This window comes from Epinephelus fuscoguttatus, linkage group LG14, assembly GCF_011397635.1.
Source record: "Epinephelus fuscoguttatus linkage group LG14, E.fuscoguttatus.final_Chr_v1".
NCBI lineage: Eukaryota > Metazoa > Chordata > Actinopteri > Perciformes > Serranidae > Epinephelus > Epinephelus fuscoguttatus.
Window position 1 is genome coordinate 16,197,795 of NC_064765.1, and position 14,148 is coordinate 16,211,942.

Consider the following 14,148-nt stretch of genomic DNA (forward strand, 5'->3'; position numbering starts at 1 on the left):
GCGCACGCCGCCGCACCCGCAGCACAGCTTTGTTTACAACTGGAATTTGCTACTGTTAGTTTTTTGAAACATGGCTGAATATTTGTCAGATTTTGAGGTTGTGGACGACGACTTTGAATATGATGGACGTCCTTACCGTTTTGAGCCAGAGTATACGGATGAGGACCTCTTTGAAAGGAGTTAGTAGGTCAGTATAAATGACCCGGATGATGATGACAAGCAACTCTAGCGATTCATAAAAACATATTGGTGAAATGAACGAGTTTCGCGGCAGATAATGTGTTATTTAGATCCTCATTGTCGGTGCCCTGATCATTCCCACTATATGGATGTACGCGGCTCTCAGGGATCTAAATATCTTCCGAAGGACTCCAAATGACACCAAACTTATCTGGGTGAGTAAACAACCGTATTTAATGCCAGAAATAAGGTCCAGGTTGTAAAAAACGGAACTTCCCCTTTAACTTTACCTAATAAATTACTTCATGTAGGTAGGCCATATTAAAGTGATGTTTTACGTGATGCAGTTATGTCACATAACGACGTGCTTGCATCCTGTACATACTTATTTTAACCTAAAAACACGATCTTTTTCTAAACCTAAGTACCCAATGGCATTTTTATGTTTATTCACTATTGGAACAATGTCATACACCATGGTTGAATCCAACACATTCTCTCTCCGACCTGGCCACATATTGATATTTTGGTCATAGAACTTTCCACGTGCAAGGTAGCCTGGCTGCGTTGGTTGTTGACGTTTTGGGACACCATGTCAAGTTCTCTTCTTTCAAGATACACTTCCGTTTTCACAGGAAATTTAACATTTACATACAATTTTTTTCATAATAAACACGCTACGCTGGTACATCTTACGGGATGTGACTACCGCTCTCTCAGTGACACTGACTTTCACCTGAGAGAGTGGTATTCACATCCCGTAAGATTCCAAATCAACGGGGTTTGGCTTTAGAATCCAAACCCTGTTGTTTTTTATGAAACCCAACCACTTGTGTTCGTTGTTGAAGGACAAAAAAAAATTAAATTTGCGGTGTTGTACCGGCGTAGCATGTTTAGAAAGTCAGTGTTTGTTGGACCCATCCACCACCCCCTCCGATCCACCCCATTCGGACTTTCGCCAACTTATCTTTTGTTCTGTCCCGCCGCATATCCCCCTGACACCACCGGATGCCGTTAAACTATAACGCCAACCGGCCGCGTATCAAACTGGCGTTAAAGGATGCCTTTTTTCGTTGGTTTCTGATGCTGCAAGTCACTGCCCAAGCATTGGATTTCGATGACCTTGGAGTGAAACTGTGCTGTTGAATCACTGTTGAATGACGTTTTGATTTTAAAAGATGAATCAACAGTGATTTCGCAGTGTTGTTTCTTAAACTTTAAATGTTGTTTCAAAATAATTTCAACCTTGAAACAGATCTTTCTGGAATTTCAACATTAATTTATGAGAATTTTGTTAACTTGTTTACAGCCATCAGAATTAAATGTTTAAATGTTGTTGAAATGTTGAAACAACAACTGCCAAAATTTTAACCACATTGCAACGCTAAAGGTTGGTTGTGTGCCAGCTGGGTACTTTTTCCCCTAAACCTAACCAAACTACAACCATCTCACAACATGAACCATGTGTTCAAAATGGCAACCGTTCTTTCCTACAGCATTGTGGTGCTAGCACATAATTTTAACACATTACGTGCCACCATTATGTAATGCTGCTTTAAAAGGTCATGGTCATGTCACGTATTTCTGAGGCCAGGCTGTGAAACCATTAATTATTTAGTTAATAAATGTGACTTGTACAAGTGTTTCTCCACGTTTATCCTGTCCATGTACAGTACATGTCCATGATGCCCTACAGCTGGCTGCGCTGGCTGGAATGTGCTTGGAGCTCTCACAGGACGGGTTTCCTCTTGGCCTGCACGCTAATTGTTTAGGAGGAAAAAGGTGAAACAGATATGTATAAACAGCGGAGGTCTTCCAAAACGGCGAGAGAGGCCTAGAGGGCCTGGGACAGTAGCTGACCTGTCATATTCACCATTCACACTGAGGAGCCAGGTCCGCCATATTCTGTCTAGTGGCGTCAGAAAAAATAAACTCTCACTTCCTTAATGTTGATGGACAAATTCATACTCCTGTGGGAAACATTTCTCATACACACGATAGCCTGCCCAGAACATGTGTACAGCAATAGAACAGACAATGTAGGAGAGTATACGGCAAGTTATTGTGATTTTAGCTTCACTAAATGAACTGTAGCCAGTCCAAATTAATGCTTCAAGTAATATACAGTCAATAAAACCCTTTGTACTCTCTGGGTCCAAACATCAGTTATAAGACAAGGAAAAGTGTTAAGAATCAAAAATTTTCACAGATATTGGTAATACTTTCTGATACTGTCTTTGCAGCCTTATATATAGGTCTGTACAACAGACCACAGTGTATGTTGTTTATGGAGGGATCATGTAGGACCCACTTAAAGACACATTTACAACCAACTTTTAAATTAAACATCTGACATGGCAACATGCATTATTTGATACATTTCCACATGTCTCATACATTTTAATGGATTTAGGGAGGTACATAAAAAACTTCTCTTCAGTCTTCAACTACCAGTGTCCAGCAATGTGACTTTATACTTACTTGTGTGGAAGTTTGGGGCAAAACTTACAAAAGCAACCTACAACCATTATACAGCCTTCAAAAGAGAGCAATCAGGACAGAACACAATGTGCTGTATGGGGAACACACACACACACTGTTTTTAAAGTCACATGCATTGAAATTTTTAGATCTGATCAATTTAAAACTGCAACAATCATGTTTAAAGTGAGAAATAATTCACTTCTGGCCAACACTGAAAAAATGTTTTGCAACAGGGAGGGGGTTATCATTTAAGAGGAGAATTTTAACAACTAAGAAGAGTTGTGGAATGGGCTGCGTGATGAGTTGACACAAAGCACAAATTTAAATCAACTTAAAAAAACTATACAAAAAATATATATTTTTGGCAAGGAAAGGTTGTGTTAGGGGAGGGCATATTTATTTTGTAACACTGGGTGATACTTGGACTGTAAATAAACTGGGTTTATTGCTTTTTTAATTGGGTGGTAAATAGACTGGGGATAGTTGTATATTAGTTGTACATAAATTTGGGAATTTGTTGAAATAATATATGAGTTAAAAGAAGAAATGTATGAAAGGGGTGGGGACATATAAGTTTAACTTCTACCTACTCGTTTTCGGACACTTATCTTTGTCTTGTTTGTTTTTTTATTATGTTATCTTTCTTTTTTGGTACAAAATAAAGTCATTCATTCACAGTAATAAATATATGTCCAATATTTAGGCTATGCAGATATGTATTTCATGTATGTGTAAGTATTTTCTTTGTCACTTTCACCTGTTTTGTCTCTCCCGTCTGTCTGTCTTTCTTGCCCTGCACTGTTTCACGCAGCACTTCATCGTCTTTGTGCATCCCAAAAGTGCAGGTCATAAAAAAGAAATATGTTCATTGCTGGGAATACGCCTGCTCCCTGTATGAATGAGATCTTTAGACAGTGATGTTCAGTGTAACAAATTGATAGGAGTCAATTAAGCATCTATTATTAACCTCCTATGGTTCACTGTCAATTATCTGTCCCATTAACTCTGTAATACTGTACGCAGTATGTGTTTAACACTGAGGGGATCCAGCATGGCTCATATCTAATCTGCACTTATGAAAAAAAGAGCCAGAAATGATGACTTTTAATGTCAATTCAATTTAATTAGATTTAATGAAATGGTTAAGGTCATTTATACCTCCGTTCCTCAGCTCTGAGATGATTTATAGTAATAATAAGGTACGCTTATATAGATTAGTCATAAATTCCCAACACTTGTTCTACAGTCTTAAAGTCAAGGCACAAAGGTGTTTTTTCTGCAATGATTACCATATTAAAGATAATATTACTGTCCACTTCTGAGATGGTGGGGAATTACTTAGATCTATTTAAAGGCATGGGAAAATTTGGAAATGATCTTTCCCTCTTTGGAAAGTGACACATGCTGAAAAGCACCACAGAACCGATAATTACCATCACATGGGAATAATGCATATTTATCACATGTGGCGGGCCCTACCATTTCTTCCATGTTACTTCCACGCCTGTATTACGTGATGCCAATTCCTGCTGTGTCCCTCTTGATGTTCATCAGCAAACCACTGCGCTTGTAACAGGAAATCATTCTGCTGCTGCACTGACTGGGCCCTATTTACACAAACTCCCCCAAAACACTTTAGACAGGATATTTGATTGTGAGAAGTCTTTTCCATGTTGTTTTCCCAGAGCTGGCCGTCACCCTGGGTTAAGCCCTAAACACATGAAACACACAACTCACAGCACTGCTTACATCGTTAAAAAAAAAATTAAAGACTTGCTAGTCATTCGAGACTTGGGAATCTGTGTTCCACTGCACTGATTTGGTCAGACTTTGTTTGATGCCATTGTTTTTGTCTACAATGTACTGAGTCAGGCATGTGTTATACCTACTGTGTCGAGACACATCAGGCAAATGAGCTCAGGAAACAGATCACATTGTAAACTCTTTGCAGCAGTTAGAATACAGCACCGAACACAATGACATTCGGGGAGCATATTATGCGAATATGCAATTCTTCTGAGAGTTGGGAAGGAAACCGTTCTAACCGCAGAAATCCCAAATACCAGCTGGGGTGGCTGCTGACATGAAAAGCGAGGCTGCCAAGCCAGACATGCTGTCATCTGACCCCGCTGAATGGACTGCCACTGCATACACTTGTGTCTCGAGTCAGTATCTGGACATCCTCTCAGTGTGAATGGAACAGCCGCGTCCCTGTGGCGGGGTCTCTGCCAGCCATTTTTGCTAATGGCTCTTCCCTGAGAGATTTATGATCCAGAGACACAGCACAATTAGAGAAGGGGAAACACAAAAGCCTGGCGTACTCCGGAGAAAGATTTACGATTTACATAGGTGCTATTTTTGAAATTGAAAGTCTGATTAGAAAGTGCTGATGGTCTGATCCAGCAGAGGACTCTGTTCAGGTGTCACTAACTGGTGGCCTCATTACATCCTCTCTGGTTCCATGGTCCTATGCGGTGACTGGCATGTGCTCTTTGTTTGCTCGCCGTTGTGTTCCTGCCATTAACATAGGCAGATGTAATAAATGAGTCACAGGGAGATATATGGCATGATGGCAGAGCTTGCTCAGTACAGAGTGTCTTCAATCTCTAACCCCGCCCTCGCCGCCACTGCCACCAAGAGCTCTGTACTCAGGAAGTGAAGCAGGAAACACTTGTAGTCATGTTCCAAGACTGCAGGAACCTGGAGTCCCACAACACACAGACAGGATATAGCAGTGATGCTGAGACTGAGTCACTGAGCTGAAGGAGAAAAAAAGACAACGTAGAAAATTAAAAAAGGGGACATCAAAGGACAGAGAGAGAAAAGGAGAAAGTGTGTTGAGGGAAAACTCACATCAGACAAATGTCTTTGCTGATTATACATACGATTTGTCACTATATTATGCATATGACACCCAGCTATACATCACTGAAATATATGACAGTTGTATGGCAAACCGCCAGTATTGCAATGACATTTTGATGATGATCAGGCCAGCTTCTCCGACGTGATCTCAACCCTACTCGTCATATTTTTACAGTTAGGCAGAAGCAGCCTTTTGCGTTGTTGGTGGTTATGTTTAGGCATCAAAACTACATGTTCAGGATTAGGAAAAGATCATGGTTGACATAAGTCACGTTAGGCATCTCATGTGACTAACGACTGACTGACAATTCATGTGACTACGACTCAAGTGACAAAATAACTTCATGTGCCATACTGGACACAAACACTGGTCTCCTAGGTCAAAGTCCTGTTCTTGTTGGACTCATCCACCTCCCCTTCCACCCACTCTGAGCAGACTTTCTCGCTTATCAAACTACACCTACTATTGTGTAATAGTCACACAGAAGGTTTTATATTGTAGTTGGTTAAAAGCTAGCTCGGCTTCAACTAGTGCAGAATGCTGCAGCTTGTATTCTAACTGGGACAAATCGTAGGTCAAATATCACCCCAATTCTCACCTCCTTCCACTGGGTGCCAGTCAACTTCAGAATTGATTTTAAAATTCTTTTAATAACTTTTAAAGCCCAACATGGTTTAGCACCGAGTTATATAGCTGAGCCTCTGACTACCTATGCTCCAAGTCTTGATCTTAGATCCTCAAGCCTACCATCACTAGTCGTCCCTAGATTAAGGCTGGTAACTAAAGGTGACCGAGCTTTTGCCATCAAGGCTCAAGGAAGGCTCTGGAATTCTCTGCTTGTGGATATTAGGCTGGCTAGCGCATTACCCATTTTTAAATCGTTGCTTAAAACATTTTTTTTTTATAGAAAAGCTTTCCTTTTTAACACCTAAGTTGTACTTTTGTGATTTGTAATTTTTGTGTTTTATTTACTTTGTATTGTTTTGTTGTCTTGTTTCTATGCACTTTGTGAAGCACTTTGTAACCTTGTTTAGATAAGTGCTATACAAATAAATATTATTATATTATTAGTAAAAGCCTGGTGCTTCTCATACAGACGCTCAAGGGCGCATTGTGCGTCCCTATCTGTCTGCTGAGGGCCAGTGCCCAAGTGATGGTTTTTGGTGCCCTCAGAGTGAGAGCAGGGTGGCTTGTCTGAAACTTTCTGCGGTCAAACTATAGAATTTCTAAAATCATGTATGTGTCTACTGTGACGTCACCTATTGGTTTGTGGACCACTGTTTTGAGGCCTCAAGTTCAGCATTTTGGCTGTCGCCATCTTGGTTTTTTGGAGCCAGAAGTGACCATGTTTGGGCAAGAGGTTGAAGCTGTGGATCAATCTGACTCACAAATTGTGGCAATGCCTTGCATACAGCCTGTCACTCAAGCGACCCTGCCCTTAAATATGTATAACTTTGGGCTTTACTAAAATTTAAATGATGAGTTATAAAAAATCCACCCCCCAAACAGTTGTCATGAATGTTAATATCAGCTATAGAAACAAGAGAAGAAACTGTTTTTTTTTACCAGTCTGTAAATATGTTAATTTGTGCTTGAAAGTTGTGCATTTTAACAGGAGTGTCTATGGGGATTTACTCTGTTTTGGAGCCAGCCTCAAGTGGCCATTTGATGAACTGCAGTTTTCGGCACTTCCGCACTGGCTTAATTTTTCAGCAGTGGAGGTTGCTGCTTAGGTCAAACTCATTCGAGGCTTGAATGGATTCAAAATAAATTCCACTGTATGTTGGCCTTTTAGCACATAACGTCATGATTGTATTTAAAACCTGACTTGCCTTTGATCCTCAGCTAGTTTTTCAGTCTGGTTTTTAGACTGCCAAAACCTGAACACTTGAATGTGATTTGTTGCATGAGGAGTTGAGGCTGTCAGGATCACTTTCATCCTTTGAAATCACTCCTTAAAACGTATTTGTATAAATAAGTCATTTCATTATTAACCTGCTTTTGTTGGCTCTTATATACGCCATGAACCACAATCAAGGATCTTACAGATTCCTGTAATGACACTAAATCTACAGTAAGCCTGTAGATCTACTGTCTTCCTCTCTGTGCACAACATATTGCTCAGTGATTGTGTTCTCTGATTGTCCGTGTTTAATGGCAGCCTCCATCTGCCAGCCCTGTGTGTCTGCAGGCTAGCGGCCCGCGGCGCCCCACATTAGGGCCTGTTGGCGCGGGCCCCAGGCGCATTCCGCTTCTGGAAGTGTGATTATTGAGGCCTGATTACAATGTCTGCGACCACGATAACAAACCAACCCTCACTGAGTGCTTGGCAATCTCATTGCAAAACAAAACGGCTGGAGAATTAATGACGCTTCAAACTGGGACAGGTTTTTTACTGCTGATAATCTGGATCCAGGGTAATTTGCAGCAATTGGTGGCATATGGTTTGGTTTTACACTCGGTGTCCAGCAACAGATATGAAATCTGTTGGACTGGAAGTGATAGTGCACCACATAAACAGATCCATTTAAGTTTATTTAGAGTAACTGGATAAACAAAAAAGGTCATTTAGAAAAGTGATTTGGAAAAGAAGTGAAAAGGCATGAACAAAATAAAAAATAAAAAAGAGAAGCTTACAAAATCAAACAGTCGTCAAAACAGCAGTTCAGCTGTCTGGTTTGAGTTTTCCATAGGATGTCCGTGGGGTGGCTAAAGCATGTCGCTGTGGAGAGGAACCAGAGAACAAAGAGCATGCTGGTTAGTGTTTGACACACACCTGAAAGCCCCCATGTTCTCTCTGTGTAGAAGTGCCTGTGGTGGTCTCCAACTGCTGCTTGTTTTTGAGGGGTACTCATTGCCTCATCCCTGCCTCCAGGCAAAACTCCATCCCTCTCCCTACCTTCTCTCTTTTTCTCTTTTTCTATTCTCCTTCTCCCCTCACTCATCAGCTCCCTCTTTTGCTCAATCTACTCTCATTCTCTCTCTTCTTCTCTCAGTTCCTCCACCTCTCCGTCCCCTCAGGGCAGCAGGTTCGGGTAGAAGTCTATTGCGGCGATCAGAGCTGATAACCTGTATTCTGGACAGGCGTGCCACATGGGGCCACACCTTGCCCGAGGATAGGTCCATCCATGCTGGGGGCAACAGAGGCACAGGGGCCAGGGGGCTAAAGCCGGGGGCTAGGTCTAGAGTCGGGGCTGGGAGCTTGAACTGCAGCATAAAGCAGGGGGGGAAACGGGATGGATGCTGGGACAGCAGCTGCATGAGCCCGAAGGCCAGGGCAGGCGGAAGGGGGCGTAGAGAGAGGCGAGAGGCAGAGATATGGAGCCAGGAGGAGAGAGAAGGGTCAGGGTTAGTGACAGGGGTCTGCACGGTCCAGCTGAGGCTCTACTGATCCATGGTCGAGTGGAGCTGACAGGTGAGAGAACAGCACCACCCCTAATGATGGCAGCCAAGGAAGGGTTGGGGGAGATGTTGGTGCAGGTTGGCGTGCGTTCTTGCACTGTGAGGTGAGTTTGATGAGGTGGTGGAGGGGTGAGGTGAAAGGAGGGGAAGAAGCAAGAGCTGGACACAGAGCTGTGGAGAGTGATGGACTCGACCGTTAGAGCCTGCTGTGTGAAAAGCTTTTGTTTATACTGATGTTTTGAATCAAAGATCAATTGGAGGCCTGAGCCTCGCTGTGTCTGCAGAACAGCTGTTGTGCTGCAGCCCAACCGCCATATAATTGTCCATCGATGCAACTCGACGAAAATGCATTTGATAGGCAAAATTTGTATTTGAAGTACGAATGTTGGAAGTCGAGTAATTCACATTCTCCCACGTTTCGCCATTTACACAGTCATAATGCAGCTTTTATTCTCTGAGCTGGCTCCACAGTGTGTGACAACAGGCCATGTGTTCTGCCTCCACAACTGGGTTGAAAATAGGACTTTCTGTCACTTTAGTAAAAGACCACAAGCTGGAGTAGTTGGTCAGATGAGCTATGGCAAAGTGCTGTGTGTAATCATATTTGTGCATTTGTCTCTCAGTGCATATATGCATGTTTGTTGGGCTGTGTGGCAACGCTCCATCTGCCTGGCTGCCTGGATTGCCCTGTCTGTGCTGCCCTGATTCCATCACCTTCCATGGGTTTGGAGGGTGGCGGGAGTGGGGGTCGACTGGGGGAAGGAACGGCGGTGGTGGGGAGCGTACACAAAAAGTCACCCTGAATCTGCCAGCTGATTAATCAAGGGTGATTCGGCGGCAAGCGCAGCCTACCCGCTCCTTCCTGGCTAGTCCGTGTGTATTTATTTAGAGTAACCCGTGGCCAGTCACGCCTGACCTCAAACCATCAGGAGCAGCCACAGTTGCGCCCAAGCATAAACAAAAAATGCGTAATGAAGGTAAGAGGACAGAGGACGGGGTGGTGTGGGGCGGGGATGGAGGGGAGGAGGGGGAGAGTGGGAGGAGAGCGGGAGGAGGGCAGGCACTCTTTCTTTTTCTCAGAGATAGGGATCTTAAGCTTCACAGCAGAGCTCATGGGTCCAGACATTGAGCTGAAATAGCTGCCTGTGTCCTGGTGTTTACTTCTTAGCTGACATGGGAAGGGAAATCATTGACCTCTGTTGGAGCAGCCAGGGTCCATCCATCTTCCAGGCCGAAGGTATTTTTTGTCGGGTATCAAATAGCTGGCGTTGAAGGGGAAACCTTCCTACTTGCTTAAAGAGTTAATTGAAACCTCAGGCTACAACTGACGAAAGATTACTTATGATACTTATGATGTAAGGGAAAATATGGAGTTGTGAATAGATTTTTAAGACAAAAACACACGATCTGCAGTTGGCAGCCAAGTTCAGTTGAAGAAAACCAATAAGAATCTATTCTAGTTTTTTTTCTCCATGTGTTCTCTCCTGCTCCCCTCTCTAAAATGCTCTAGTTCATTTCGGGGTTAAAAGCATCAAGCCTGATCAATTTCATCATCTTGGCTGTGATGTAAGTAGCACGGCGAGCAGGAGAACAGAAACAAACAAACTCCAAAGATGGAGCCTCTATAGAGAGTTATTGATTGAACATGAAGGTTAGCCAGAAGTCTGAGAAGGTTGGCTCTCAGCGGTCCCATGTGGCGTCGAGAGGCCCAACTCTCTCTGTCTTTAAAACACAGGAAAGAACAAACACGGCGGATGGGAGAGGAGGAAGGGAAGAACACGTATAACACACTCTCAGTGAGGCTGAGGATGTGTTTTGATGAATCACGTGGTCAAGAGTCATTGTTGGAAAAGGCAACGCAATTGGTATTATGGAAAATTACATCAATAGTAACAAGACATAGATTAAAACAGCATGATACTCTATAAATAAAAGGTAGTTGATATGCTTTGCTATCATGTACCAAGTCCTCAAAGTTATTCTAAAGGCACAGGCGGAGCAGAAGTCACCTGTGACACGACTGGGTGAAAGTTAAGACGCCTGTTTACCAACCTCAGTGTCCTACACACGTCTGCCTCTCTGCCTTGTGTTGGTAAGTAATCTGCATGACACATGGTGATTGTCCAGGAGAGGCACGGTGGCATTTCAGGTGAGCAGGTGGAAACAGGCAACACACCACCTGGTGCTGGGAGAAAGAAGGAGAGATACAGAGAGCACAGCCTCCCAGCACAGCTTGTTGGGTTCTGACCCACCACAGCCCTCAATCTCCACAAACCCACCCACCCGCCTTCATTTTTTTTTCTCTCTCTCTCTCTCTCTGCCATCACATTCAGATCAGCAACGCGGTGCCCGCTTGACTGAAGCAGGAAGGGGCCTGTCTCCCGTAGAGGCAAACAGAGGATAGGAGGATGAAGGGAGGGCAGGAGAGAGGGAACATAGTGGTAAACAACAGCACCTTTTGTCCTGCATCTGTCTGAGCCTGGCATCCTACGGCATGTGACAGTTAGAGATGCATGTGGTACATTCAGCAATCCCCGACATGGATGTTGAGTCATCCCAGATGGCCATCACTTTTTTTCCTCCCCTCTCCTTGTCTCTGTTTCTCTTTCACATCCTCTCTGTATCTCTCCATTGCGTTGCCACCTCCTATCAAGGAAGGACAGCCACTCCGGTGTGACTTTGAGGAATGGGATCAAATAATTGGGTTAAGCACACAGTGACCAGCACACATATACAGCCAGGTATTGCCTCTTAGCTACATAAATAGTTATTTAATTAATTAATAACTATACAAGAGAGGCGTAAAATGTGTAAAGCAGCATTTGAATGTGATAAAGTCGGGTTTACAAAATGCCTAATGAAGAATTCATAACATCGCCTGGTGTAATGTAATATGCAACATTGTAATGTTTCTATTCTTAAGGAATTCGGCTTTTATTTCTTCATTATTTCTCCAGTTTTTTCCTATGCTAATGCAGTAATTAATGCATTAACGTGAATTTGTGCTGCAGAACCTTAACAAACCGCATGTTAACTGTTATATTTCATTTTATCTGACTGAGAGAAACACCATTTAACAGCCTACACACTTAATATCAGAGGGGACGAAGAATGATGATTAACCTCCTCTAATAAATCTTCCAACATAATTATGCACATGCCAAATGGTAAAGAAGCGCTCCCTGTCAAAGTTAATACCCCTGACAGCTTCTCACTTCTCGTTGACAAAACAGAAAAGAAAAAAAAAAAAGATGCGTAACCCTTTGACTTTCGACAGTTTGGATGTAGAAGCCGACTTGACAGATGCTATGCTATTCCCCACATCTTGAGAAAAAATATGAAAATGCATTATTAATTCCACAATGTGGATAGCCAATATTCATAGAGTGCAAAAGAAGAACAGGCAGGCAGGCAGGCAGGCAGGCTGGCGGATGTGCCAGCCAACGAGTGAACGAGCAACTCTAACCTTGAGCTTTCACCATCGCTGGTTGACATCTCTGAAAACATGTTCTTTTTTTTTTCCAAGTGTGGGTTGTCAGCGGCACTGTCACAGGCAGGGAGAGGCGACGTTAAGTATAGAAGGACACATGTGGCTCGGTGAGGAGGGGGGGTCTCTGTAAAGTCACTCACAGAGTTCCTGTCACGGTTAAGTAGACAGGTGCTTACTGTTAACACCCCACTAATATCTTTATGCATATTTATGAATCCCCCTCCCTTATAATACGTTGCTCGTTAATGTCACAGCTGCCAAATATTGACTATGACTTTCTTTTAAAAAGCGCATAAATAAAACTGCTTTTAAAGATTTTGACCTGCTTAAATACATCGCTTTTCCTGTCCCTTTGATCAGAAAGCTTTTCATTATTTAAGCCTCCATGCGTCTTTATATTCTGCCACCTCATCTGCTGCAAATATGCAATATATCTTTATTTAGAGTCGCTACCTATCCCTTCATCTACTGTGCCCACACTTAATCCCCCCACTTCTTCTTGTGTCTAAGTGTGGTCAGAGACATCTAAGTGCTCTCATTATGGGAAAAGTTTGCGAGCGGGGCAAAACTTGCTGCTGGGTCTCATCAGTGAGAAAGAGGGAAATGGCTTTATAGTCTCTGAGGATTTGTATACTGATTGCTGCCTAATTCTGACTCGCGCTCTGTAACTGCGTCTTTCTTTTCCCATGAAAACTTGGCCAAGAATTGCAGAGTGGTGCACATGAGGGGAAGAGTTTTCAAGAGATGTATATAGAAGTGGACAAGTTCCTACTCTGCTGTAAAATCTCAGTTCTGGTTCTGGCAAATAGTCCCTTTAGACAAATTTGCTTTAAGTCTGACCTCAAACAGTATCGGTGGGAGTCACATACAGACCTCACTGAGACAATCAGTGGAACACAAATTAAAATTCAGATTGAATTTAGTACTTTGGATTAAATATACTGAGCTCAAACTGTGGCTTTACTGATTGCATTTATCAAACATTTCACGTAAGATTGACAACTCTGACTTTAAAATTTCACACCAGTAAATATCCATGACACTATGAAGTGCATGGTAAATACGCCATTAAATCTGAGGCTCCTAATCTGCTCTAAAAATCTCTGTTTTGTTAGCAGGATAAAATACGGTTTAATGTGTCTGATGTTATCGAGTTTACAGTGCAGTTTGGAACGGCTTTGTGCTGTAAAAGAAACCTCAAAGATCTGATATAAAACAAGTAATGACTTCAGTTATGATTTGGTCCAAATGCATTTTGCCAAAGTCTGTGAATGCATTTGAACCAAACCTCAGTAACTGCTAGCACAAATTGCAATCATAAACTTTTTACTATGTATTTATTTGTGGGTGGACGAGCGGACAAGAGAAAAATTCAGAATTAAAGACCAAAATAATAAGCAAAACTGCACTATTCCAGCAATAAATCCTAACAAAAAGTATATATATGTGTAGAGTCAGGCAAAGAAGCCTAATGATCAGACATGCAGTACATTAACATGGACAAAATGTCCATATTCAAACCAAAACTTTTCCATTCTTGTGGGATTTTGCTCCGTCCCTTCCTGTCTCTGAGCGTAAACAAATTAGCCCGTGAAGCCACGGGTGGGGTCAGAGGTCAAGCCTGACACAGGGAGGCATGGTGTGACAGGCTTAGGCCACTTGGACTTCTCGCCCAAGGAACAGATGTTAGCGGCGGCAGTGTGATTATCGCCACGGCGACCGAGGA

The 14,148-nt window shown here is 42.7% G+C and overlaps 1 long non-coding RNA gene across 2 annotated transcripts in view; it reads right to left on the reverse strand.

Annotated features, from left to right (window-relative positions):
- Positions 1–4,739: 4,739 nt before the first annotated feature.
- Positions 4,740–14,148, reverse strand: part of LOC125901221 (uncharacterized) — a 108,488-nt gene continuing 99,079 nt past the window's right edge. Inside the window, exons 1-3 of one of the 2 annotated variants that reach the window (XR_007450957.1) lie at positions 10,985–11,503; positions 8,168–8,252; positions 4,740–5,423 (exon numbers count right to left, since the gene is read on the reverse strand). This is a non-coding gene — a long non-coding RNA (uncharacterized LOC125901221). Of the gene's footprint in view, positions 5,424–8,167; positions 8,253–10,984; positions 11,504–14,148 lie in introns of those variants that run through there. The other variant, XR_007450958.1, reaches the window with a different exon arrangement.